Here is a 9,275-nt window from a genome sequence, read left to right as displayed (position 1 = left end):
GGCGGGGCAAGTGCAGGGGAGGAGCTGGAGCGCGGCGGCGACCGCCGAAGTCTCCGACTAGCGAAGGACCCCTTTTGTGCCTCCCCTGGCCCTAAGGTGTGTGTCTGTGTGTAAAACGCCACACAGTTGTCGGGCGCGCAGAGTCCCTCAGTGGCCGGGTGTATCTCCTCCTGTGTGAGGTTCTACGAGCTGTTGGCTGTGGCTTGAGCGGTGCTTGGAACGCATGGCACCGGCGTTTTCTGTAAGTGTGCGGGATTGCCTGACAGGGTAGGGACCTCCGCGACTGTGGTTGGTTTGCTTTGTGTCCATAATCGAGTGTGGTTGCGTGACTGGCTGGTGCTTTGTGTAAATGTGCTTTTCTCGTGCCTGTATTGCAGAGTGTCTGTAGGAGTTCGGCTAGGAAAAGAGAATTGTGTGACTGAAAAAAATGATGAATGGTCAAGTTATTTATTCCTTGAACACGAATTTGATGATCTGGAAAAGGTTCTCAGTTTATCTAGCAAATCATTTTTTTTTAATCAGAGCAAAAACATGTATTATGGGGAAGACTACAAAATTAACATCTCTTTTTTTTAAAGAAAGATCATTTCAAAGCCAGTCATAGGGTGACTACTTTTTCCTTTGCCACAGCCCCCCAAAATAGGCATCCATTCTTTTCCACTATTAGGGGGACATTATTAGGTAAGGTTGAGAAGCCATCGACTAATGAAATAATAATATAAGTTTATACATAGTTTGCCTGAAGCTTATCATTTACCATTGCTTGTGCCTGTAACTTCTTTGTCTTTCCAGTCATAGCATGCAAGATCACCTGTCTGCCACCTGGGCTCACACGTTGGCAGCATTACAAATTGAGAGCGACTGCTGGGCCTGTGAAGAAATGCCCACTTCTGCCACCAGTGGCCTCCCATGGAAGATCATCCCACCAACCTTACTGCCTGGTGTGTGCTCACTGGCTGGAGAGCCGCAGCAGATTTCCCTCTGTCCTGTAATGTAACCACCATTTCCTTTCTCTCTCTTCCATGAAATAAGACTCTTAGTACTATTATCTATCCTTTTGTGCGGGAACAGGTTCATCGTCCCCATGCAGTCCTGTACCCTAGCGTTTGGGATGGCTTAGGGTGACTAGCCCTGATTACTGTAGTTCTTGCCTATCATGCCTCCTACTGCATTACTACCTATAATGGGAGTCACTTTATGGATGCTTTAGCCACTGTTAATTGCCTAATTAATATAACCTAAAATGCCATTCAGTGGCTCCAACACCAGGCACCTAATAGAACTGGAGCCTATCCAGCATCTGCAGGGTGGCTTTGGACATGTGGCACTATGGCTGGACCTACCTGCCATACAGCTGGAGAGGTACATGTATGCTTGGACAGTCACACTTGTCCGGGTACATCCAGAAGACTCTGGACTCACCCCCAGCTAATTAACTCGCCATGTGTGCCTATTGGGGGAAAAACAAGTGTGCAGCATGGTGGATGTATCCTTTATCATTTTTCTTCCTACCTGTAGCCACTGTTAGTTTAGAATGGCAAATCACCACATTAGCTAATCAAACTGCCCAAGCCCTTAGTTCTAAGCATGCTGTAGATTTTTTTAGATCAAGAAACTCTGCTAAGTAGTGTTGCAGAACTGCATGGCTTTAGATATACTCACTGCTGCCCAGGGAGGAACTTGTGTGTAAAGAGTTTCCTTTGGGGCTGATAAAAATATTTTAGAACTAGATACGATATTTGTGCAACATTATGAATGTATTAAATCACAATGAATTGTACTTTAACATGGCTAACTTTGTATTGTGTGAATTTCACTCAGTTAAAAAAAAAAGAGAGGTATAAATTCCTCAAAGTTATCTAACATGGAACATTCAGAACACTCACTACAGCCAAGTGATTTTTACGTATCTCTGCTTCTCTCATTTTGTGTCAAAATAATGACTCTCTACTTGTTCACTTGGTGAAATGTGTTTTCCTTTCAGGGGCAGTTGACATTCAAGGACATGTTCATAGAATTCTCTTAGGAGAGTGGAAATGCTTGGACCCTGCTCAGAGGGCCTTTTATGGGGATGTGATGTTGGAGAGCTACAGGAACCTTTTCTTCCTGGGTGAGGATAACTTCCCTCCAGAAATCTTGTATCTTTGTATGTGTTTGTGTTTTCCCTTGTGAGTCTCTTGGGGACCTGTGACTTGCTTGTCTGCGTTTCAAATCCCTGTTCTTAAGAGAGTGATTGAAGCTGTTTTGATTTGGAAGGAAAAGCTTCCTCATGTGGCATAGGGATTTTTGACTTGCCCTTTCTTCAGACGTTGTGCACATTTCATGCTGGGTTAGTGCTGGTTGCAGAACATTAGAAATCAGTAAACCTTATGGCAAACTTTTAAGAATACCTGGTTCTGTGGTTTTTACCCTTGTGCTTTCGATACAGTAGTTGTTGGAAGAGACCTAAATCTCACCTACTTCAAAGAATTTATCAGCATTCAGAAGGAGGCAGTCAGTTACTGATTTTTGAAATACTTTTTTTAGACCCATCTATGTCCTCTCAGCTGAACAGAGAGCTGAGAATATGTCTGGAGAAACATAGGAAATCATGTTTAGTGTTTCTTTATAAATTAAACACTCTTGAGCTGACTGTTATCTCCATTTTGGAACAAGGGAAAGAACCCTGGACCTGGAAAGTGAAGGCAAAATAGGGAAAAATCCAGACAGGTAGGAATGTATGGGGATGTGAACACAAGTAAGTGTTCAGATGGACACAGAGTTAGCTGCTCCATTAAATACTGTTTGGGAAACTCCTCAAGTAGGAAAGATCTGTGGTAAACAGAAGTTTATTTCTTATGCGCTGTCAAAGGAAGTGTTCCTGCACACGGGCACACACATTCACACACTTACTGATCTGTTATTCAAATGTGTAAAATTTAAACTTTCAGTCTACCATGATGCTCCCTTCAGCTCAAGCAGAGCCAAGCCAAAGGCTTTATCCTGACCTACAAAACTATCATCTGGCCCCTCCTACCATTTTGCTGCCTAGGTTTCAGAGAGACCTGGATGGCTATCTCTAGGTCGTTCTTCCCAATGATCTCTCTTGGTTCTCAGACTATACAGATCTTGAGCTGAGGCCTCTATTCTCCACCCAGAACCCATTCAGTTTCCATTCACATTTTATGTTTTTGGGAGAACTTCTCAAGAGATAGACTAACATAATGACTATTCTTCCGTTGTGTCTGAGGTTCCATGTAACTTCCTGGGGCTATGTTTAGCCTTTTGCCTCTTTAGGCCTCTCAGCCACTTCTTCAGTTTTGTTTTGTTTTTACCCCCATATGAGTATAAAGAGGAATGGGGTAGAACTTTTGAGATTGTAACTGAGCAACAATATAAAAACTTGATGCTGATCCCAGCTGGCGTGGCTCAGTGGTTGAGCATCAACCTATGATCCTGGAGATCGTGGTTCGATTCCTGATCAGGGCACATACCCCGTTTTCAGGCTCAATCCCCAGTAGGGGGCATGCAGGCGGCAGCAATTTATTTTGTTCTTCTGATTGTACCATGTTTTTGTTTCTTTGTATGCCTTGTTATGTTTTGCCGAGATTTGGAAATTTTAAAAACAGCCACTTGTCCCAGGCTCTATGAACTTGCTTTGTGCAGGACAAGACTAACAATCAGCTGTATGCTCTCAAACTTGTTGTGGAGATGTGTATTCTTTGTTTTTTGTGTTAAATTTCCAGCTTAAAATTAGAGCCCATGATATCTTTGTCTTTAGCACTGCACCTTTTTTCTTAGCAGCCACCATAATGCATTCACAGTGTACTGCCATTTCCTTAGTACTCTGTGTCTTATAAAACTGAAACAAGTCCCTCAGAAAGCTTCTGAAAAATTCAGATAATTGCATGCAGAGTACACTCATCTGTTTATCTCCTTAGATGAAACTGTGAGTTGTGCTTTTTTTAATGTGCCAGGGATGATGAGCAGCTATTGTAGGCAAATATCAGTAACTTTTTCCCCTCTTTGATGTTACTTCCCTGATTTTGTACTTTCCTTGGGGTGCTGTTATATCCTACCTTGCTTCTGGACTACTCAAAAAGGCAACTAAATCAGTAGTTGTTGGCTCACATCTACATAAAGGAGTGAATTTTTTGTGCTTCTTATTCTACATTCTTGCTGAAGTCCTTGAATTGGTATTAATTTTGTATATCAGTATTTACCTGAGTGTAGTAACTATGGTAATTTATTTGATATCTTTCAGCTATGTCTTTTCAAGACACCCAAGGTATGTTGCCAAAGCCAGGCCTAGAAGATTTTTTCCACAAAGTGCTAATGGTAAGATATGGAAAGTGTGGCCTTGAGAATTTACACTTAATGAAAGACAGGGAATATGAGGGGTAGTGTGAAGGGCAGAAAGGGTGTTATGATGGATGTAATGAGACTGGGACAATTATCCATAATAAAACTCTTGTTGACAAAAAAAATATATCAAGGATATAAACTGTCATGGAAAACTTGCACTTTAAGTCAGTTATATTTACAGAACAGTGTTTCTAAACTTAAAAATTAAAAAATATATATTTTTAATATAAGTATTTTGGGAAAGGAAATTTGGGAAATCTGAGAAATCACCTAGTCCATGGAGGGAATAATCAGAATTAGTTAAAATGCAGGATTGGATTAAACATTTAAACATTTCTTTTTTAAAATTCATTTCAGAGAGAGGAAGGGAAATGGAGAGAGAGAGAGAAACATCAATGTAGAGAGAGAATCATTGATTGACTGTCTCCTACATGCCTCCTAATGGGGATCAAGCCTGAAACCCAGGCATATGCACTGACTGGGAATCAAATGGTGACCTCCTGGTTCATGGGTTGATGCTTAACCACTGAGCCAACAGCGGCTGGGCAAAACATTCAAACATTTCTAAAAATCTGAGTTTTAAAAAGGAAGATAGAAATTCTAAATATGATTAATTTTAGAATCCCTTCACCAAGGATTCATTACTCTTCCAACAAGAATTGGCCCTCCTGTCCCAAAGTCTTTAATTTTTATAAACATGGGAGGGTTCTTTATACAACCATCATGTTTCAGTAGGTATCATGGAATAGTTAATTGGGGATAACTTTACATCTGTAATGAAATTAAAGCTCTCACTAAGGGCCTTTTTATCTTTACTTATTACCAGAGTACATATAATGGAGAGAGAAGTTATCAATGCAATGAATCTTGGAAAAACTTTAGTCAAGGGTCAAGTCCTCAAACATCAGAGCACTCAAATTCTACCGAACTATTATAAATGTGGGAAAGTCTTTGATCAAAGCTCACATCATATTATCCACCCAAATATTCATGTTATACAGAACACTGATAAATGTAGTGAATGTGACAAATCTTTGAATCAATCTTTAAATCTTAATGAACATCAGAATATTTATACTTGGGAGGACCCTTACAAATGTAATCAGTGTGGGAGAGTCTTTAGTGAGTTATTCAATCTAAATAGACATGAGAAAATTCATAGTGGAGAGGCAAAAGAAGGATCCTTGGAGCCTAGGAGTGAGGAAGGTAATGGTAACTCGCCTGGGGGGAGGGGAGGGAGGAGAAAGGCCTGGGCCTGCTCCCAAGAGGAAGAGAACACTGGGTCCTCCCTCCTAAGTGCAGAGTTTTTAGGGGAGGTCCCAGGGGCAGATCTCAATAGAATATTCAGCAGCTTTCCTGGTGTGTCCTTTCAGGGTCTAGGTCTCCACTGATTGATTGGTCAGCACCAGGGCAGGGGGTCATTATTAAATGGAGCTGGTTCTGAGGTCAGCTGTGGAGTCGCTTATCTGGTTTTGCTGCTTTTCTGGGCCTGGAGCTGAAGTACAACTGAAGCCTAATGTTAACTCTAGGGAGGAAAGAACAGGGGGTTCAAAAGGCAGGACCAGCGCTATGCTAGGGGAGGAAAGGCCACTCTAGGGGTAAGGTCCCACCCTATAATTGTCCGTTGCTAGGCTCCTGGGTCTTTCCACCCTGGTGACCTTCTGTACCTGGCCCATCTTCCTTGGTCTGCTCATGTCTGTCTAACTGCCTATCACAATTTCAGTGTAGTAAAGGTACAAGCCAATCTAATTTATGCATATATCTGACAAATATTGAATCTTTTTTAAAAAAAAATGTTTTTATTGATTTCAGAGAGAAGAAGGGAGAGAGAGAGAAACATCAATGATGACAGAGTCATTGATTGGCTGTCTCCTGCACACCCTCTACTGGGGATCAAGCCCACAACCCAGGCATGTGCCCTGACCTGGAATTGAACCATGACCTCCTGCTTCATAGGCCAACACTTAACCACTGAGTTATGCTGGCCAGGCCAAATATAAAATCTTTATATAAAAGTGAAACCAGCAATGAACTCAAAATAATTTAATGTAAACATAGTTTCCCAGTAATTTTTTTTAACTTTAAAAGTAGAAATTTTAAACATTCACACATTTTATAAAATAAAGTGAACTTCTGTTTACCCTTAAGACACTGCAAAGTGTGTCAGTGTTTAGCCAGTCGTTAGTCTTGTATAATCCATTCCAATCTTCTCCTTGGGGTAGGGTTTGGGTAGGAAATGGAACTGAAATACTTTAATGCAATTCCTAGAATTATGTATTTCTCTAAAAAATAAGTTGGGAGCCATAAAATTTATCTCTAAAAAATTATTCGTCAATTATATAGAAGACAACAAAGACTTCCAGGCTATTATAAAACAAAATTATTAAAAAATTTTTAAAATATCATCTAATACCCAGTTCATATTGACATTCTCCTAAATTAAGCAAATGTATTTGAAAAATTATTTATTATAACATTAGAACTCTTAAATTCTGTCTGAAAAGATAATTTAAGACCAGGTAAAAAATGTAAGTATATAACTGCAATCTTCATCACTGAGAAAGAAATCATATCCAGAATATATAAAAATTAATTTTTACTCATTCAAAACAAAAAGTAGACACTCCACAATAAATTGAAAAATAATTGAAATTGTACACCTTAGTAAACTCATGTGATGAATATTTTATTTCATTACATACAGCCTTTTAATAATAAAACAAATGTAAACAACAACACCTGTTCACATACATACAGTTAGTAAAAGTTCATACATTACCCAGTGTGTCACTGATATGGAGAACTAGGGGCTCTCCTCCAGAGTCAGTGTGAGCATTATTGGCTTAACCACTTCAGTGGACAATATAGTCACATGAACTAAACATGAAGATACATGAAAATAATGATCCAGCAATTAAATCTCTCACTTTCAGTTCATAAAAACAAAGAGATTGCCCAAGGATGTTCACAGAAGCATTGGGGCAGACGTGTTGCTCAGTTCCAGTGGATTGCCTTTTGGGGTGTTGTATTCAAGAGGAGGACGTTGTTGTCATTAGGTAGCTTTATTTCCTTGCAGCAGGTAAAGGAGACAAAGATTCATTTCCAAAGCTCTGTCTCCCCAAAGGAAGCCTTAGCCATTGTTTATATATGCTATTTGGTTAATTACCTGTTGCTTTCATCTTTGCAGTTGGCTAAACATATTTGGTTGGGTTCTGGTCAAGCTCATAGGCAACAGCTGCATCTGCCAAATATTGTGCTACATTTTAACAGTGAGCAAGAACAGCATTTACTAAGAACTGCTCAGGCCTTGAGACCCTTGTGCTAACTAACAGAAGGAAAATATTGGACACAACATAAATGCCCATAACAGAATCAGCAATAAAAACCAGCAAGCCTCGTGCATGGACATAAATAAGTAACAATGGTGAAACTGAATGAACTAGAGGTACATGTATAAAAGGAGATATTTCAAAATTAACTGAAAAAAGTCAAGATACACAATTTAAACAGTATATTGACAGGAGTATAAATATTTTGCACTTGCAGAAAATAATATGTAGTGTGAATGGAGATTGCCAAGGTGGAGTATCTTATATCAAAGGAACTCAAATGAAGCCTGGAGGCCACTGAGAAGTTTGTTTTACATAGGTCCCATTCAACACATTTCTCCAAAAACTATAGAAACTACGAGCTGTGCCTGCACTTTATCTCCTCCTTAAAACCAGACCACCTGAACACTGTACTTTGAACCAACCCATTTTGTTTGTCAGCATCCTTCATTTAAACACATAATTGGCTTAACCAGTTTCTACCCATTTAGACTAAATTCTTTACTTACATAAAGAGAATTGGATTAAGAACAGTCTGTGCCTTTATAAGCCCTGCCTTTCTTTGTTCTCCCTAAAGGACTGTTTAGGTTGCTCGGTTCTTGGCGGGGGAGAGGGTGGTGATGAGATCACTGGTGTCTAGATTAGGCTGATGGAGTTAGCAGGAAGGGAACTAAGTGCTCAAGACGCAGTACCTGACAAAGCCCAGCAGAAGGGACTTTCCCCTCAGTTTTTCTTCTTTTTTTTAAAAAAATTTATCTTTATTGTTGAAAGTATTACAAATGTCCACTCCCCCCGCCACCATTGATTCCCTCCCCCTGTCCCCCCCCCCCAGGCCTTCACCACACTATTGTAAGAGCCATGTACCTTTTTCTAATAAACTGGTTGTGTTTTCCCTAAGCCTCAAAAGGTCTCCCTTTTGGAGCAAAGGAAAAAGCTCTGTGGTATAAAGAGAGGAGACAGTAGTTATACACTCAGGTAGGTGGGAAGGAATGAAGCAGATGACACAGATGAGAAGTTCAAATGTCAAGGAGGAAGCCAGGCCTTAAAATTTGGTCTGGGAAGATGTACTTCAATGGAAATGATTTTGAGAAGCATAGATTTCTTTCTTTTGCTGTCATAAAGGAACACCTGCTCCACTCTGATCATGCTTTTAAATACTCTAAGGATTCTCCTTTTGCTCCCGTAATCATCCAACTTATTCAGAATGGAAGCCAAAGATCTCCCCATGGCCAGTGATGGCCTGATGATCTCACTGCTCCCATTGCTTCTGGGGGCCTGCGAAAATCTGGGCACATATAGAGTTCCTATGTGGAGGCCAACATGTGAGTGTCCCCTCTCCTTTTTTTGTGTGTACCCTTGCCTTCTAGAGACACCTACAAATTCTGCTACAACACTGGACTGTAGGATAGACTTACCCTACTCTATCAAAATTTAGGCAGAGCAGGCCTGTTAATGGAGGCTTCCCATGGATCAGACCTTGTACTTAATCATCAGAAATGCCCCTGGAACCCTTCCAGTGTAGAATAACCACGTAGTAGAATAATAGCCACATAGTAGAATGACCTGGGACATTTTGTTGAAAAATCATTGGCGTTGGGCCCT

The 9,275-nt window shown here is 40.3% G+C and overlaps 1 protein-coding gene across 2 annotated transcripts in view; it reads left to right on the top strand.

Annotated features, from left to right (window-relative positions):
• Nucleotides 1-9,275, top strand: part of SIPA1L3 (signal induced proliferation associated 1 like 3) — a 237,806-nt gene that overhangs the window by 34,549 nt on the left and 193,982 nt on the right. For both annotated transcript variants that reach the window (XM_081119345.1, XM_081119344.1), the window contains 3 exons: nucleotides 793-941; nucleotides 1,985-2,110; nucleotides 4,244-4,317. The gene's annotated coding sequence lies outside the window, so the exon portion shown is untranslated. Of the gene's footprint in view, nucleotides 1-792; nucleotides 942-1,984; nucleotides 2,111-4,243; nucleotides 4,318-9,275 lie in introns of those variants that run through there.

Source organism: Miniopterus schreibersii, assembly GCF_964146895.1.
Source record: "Miniopterus schreibersii genome assembly, chromosome: 18".
Taxonomy (NCBI): Eukaryota; Metazoa; Chordata; class Mammalia; order Chiroptera; family Miniopteridae; genus Miniopterus; species Miniopterus schreibersii.
This window is presented reverse-complemented; position numbering and strand designations above follow the sequence as displayed.